We start from the raw sequence: 2,654 nt of genomic DNA, 5'->3' as shown, positions 1-2,654 counted from the left end.
TTCCCTGACCAGGGATTAAACCTGGGCCTCAGCATTGAAAGTGCCAAGTCCTAAACACTAGACCACCAGGGAATTTCCTCTCACCCTATTTTAGTATTTAAAGCTGAGATCACATCCTTTTTTCTTATCTCTTTGTTTGCCACTCTACCGACCTTATCAATCTGATTTATTTTATTTTTCCTTAATTCTGGGAAATTAATCATTGCATATTTCATCATATTATTTCATCATGTATTTCCTCCTTTTCTCTCCTGAGATTTCACTTAGTTGAAATTTCAATTAAATACTTTAATTTCTATCCTTTCTACATCATATATATATATAATTTTATATTTATATTCTCTTTCTTCATTTTTTACCTTCTAGTAGATTTTCTCTATCTCATCTCATTAATATGTCTTATGGCTTCATCCATCTGTTACTAACCTATCAATTATTATACTTTTCCTACCAAATACTTTCTTGGTTCTCTTTTTTTTTTTTTAATAACTTTTGGCCCCTGAGATGGATATAATTAGAAGATAACATCTGATCATAAATTAATTACTCATTTGTAGGAGGTCAGTGGATCAGTCTCTCTATTCTTCAGTAGTTACATACGTTCATTCAATAGATATTCACTGGACACTTGCCATGTATCAACAACTGTTCTGAAGATACAGTACATACACAAACTTCCTTCCTCATGTGTTTTATGTGTTAATAAGAAAAGAAGTTAATGTTCAAGTCAGTAGGTAAATTCTTAAGGCTTCCCAGATCATTCAAGAATCTGCCTGTCAAGCAGGAGATGCAGGTTTGATCTCTGGTTCAGGAAGATCCCCTGGAGAAAGAAATGGCAACCCACTCCAGTATTCTTGCCTGGGAAATCCCATAGACAGAGGAACCTAGAAGGCTACAGTCCCTGAGATTGCAAAAGAGTCAGACGCTCCGACAGGACTTAGCGACTAAACAACCACAGCAGCAAGTTCTATGAAACAAAGTTGACTAATAGAGGTGCTATTTTGATTGAGTTGATCAAACCATCTCTGAGACTATTGTTAGAGCAGAGACCTGAATGAAAGGAGAAGTGGGCCAGAGCGGGAGGATCATTCTAGGCAGAGTATCAGAGGATGTGCAAAGACTCTGATCAGGGAAAATGCTTAGTATTTGAAGCTCAAAAGTCAGTATGCTGGAGCGGCATATTAGGGTGGAGAAAGAGAGTGTGTGTGAGAGAGAGGGAAGAAAGGAGGTCAGAAAGGTAATATTCTAGGCTATGTTGTATTCCTCCCCAGTCCAATTCATATGTTGAAGCCCTAATCTGTCAAAATATGACATTCAGAGACAGGGTCTTCAGAGGTAATTAAGTTAAAATGAGGCCTTGAGGGTGGACCCCAATCCAGTTTGACTAGTGTTCTTATAATGCGGTGAGAATTATGAAGAATCTGGCTAAAGGTCCTAGATCCTCTGTAATCTATATTGGTTATGTTTTAAATACAACCACTGATTTGCCCTGGTGGCTCAGTCAGTAAAGAATCCACCTGCAATGCGGGAGACTGGGTTTGATTCCTGGATTGGGAAGATCCCCTGGAGGAGGGCATGGCAACCCACTCCAGTAGAATTGCCTGGAGAATGCCCATGGACAGAGGAGCCTGGTGGGCTGCAGTCCATGAGATCGCAGAGTCCGACATGACTGAGAGACTTAAGCACACACATCCCTTTGCCCTACCTCTAGTGACCTGTGGGGATCTGTGCCCTTTCTCCTCTTCAGTCCATAAGAGACTCCGTGGGGGAGAGCCAAACCTCAAAACTTCAGCAAATTTAGCATATAACCCAGACTTAAATCAGTGAATCATATTCTCAGTGCCTCCCCCACCCTTCCCACCAGAGTTATTGGATCAGGAATGGACAGATTACTCAAAAAAAGGAGCTTTTCCTGGGACGTTTAGGAAGGAGACCTTGTTGGGCTCCCCCCCCCCACTTTGGATCTGAGAGCAAAGAAGTCATAGCTATTACCACCATGTTGGTACCATCTTGCTACCATGTGGAATCCAAGAATGAGACCAACATAGAGGAAAGTAGAATTAATACATAGAAATGAAATTCTAACCACATCATTTCAGCCCTAAATCTTGCCATTTTTGATATCAGCACTAACCCAAAATATTTAGTTACACAGGCAATAAATTTCTTAACTGCTCTTATTGCACTTAACATTGTAATCATCCGTATCTTTTGACTAGACTGTCACATTGATGGCAACGACTCTATCTTCTCTGGTCTATTCCCAGCATCTGGCAAAATGCTTGGTATACAGAGAATGAGGTTCATATATTTTTATTAAATAGATATTGAATTAAGATGCTCCCATATTTTAAAGATACCTTAAAGATTAATCCAATTTCCTTTGTGATTTTGAGTTTTTACAAAATCATGAAGATATTTTCTAGTCTAGGGTGAATGCATGACTCACACAGAACTCACTAATATTCTTTTAGTACTGTCACTCCATATTTTTGGTGGGTGATGTATTTGATATACTTCCAAACACCCCCATAGCAACTGAAGTTTCAAAAATATGCTCAGAAGTAATATTTTCATCCTTGTCAGTTCATATACTGTATATCATCTCAGACCAGAAGCCCCAGTTGCAATCTGTTTTGGAAGTCCTTGTTTGC

General features: G+C 39.2%; 1 non-coding gene across 1 annotated transcript; it reads right to left on the bottom strand.

The window, feature by feature from the left end:
- On the bottom strand, positions 1–72 carry TRNAE-UUC (transfer RNA glutamic acid (anticodon UUC)). Its single transcript has one exon. It is a non-coding gene; the product is annotated as a tRNA-Glu (tRNA).
- Positions 73–2,654: the final 2,582 nt, after the last annotated feature.

This window comes from Giraffa tippelskirchi, chromosome 5 (genome assembly GCF_054371585.1).
Source record: "Giraffa tippelskirchi isolate mGirTip1 chromosome 5, T2T-mGirTip1v1.2.pri, whole genome shotgun sequence".
Taxonomy (NCBI): domain Eukaryota; kingdom Metazoa; phylum Chordata; class Mammalia; order Artiodactyla; family Giraffidae; genus Giraffa; species Giraffa tippelskirchi.
Note: the sequence above shows the minus strand (reverse complement) of the source record. Positions and strands in the feature narration are given on the sequence as shown.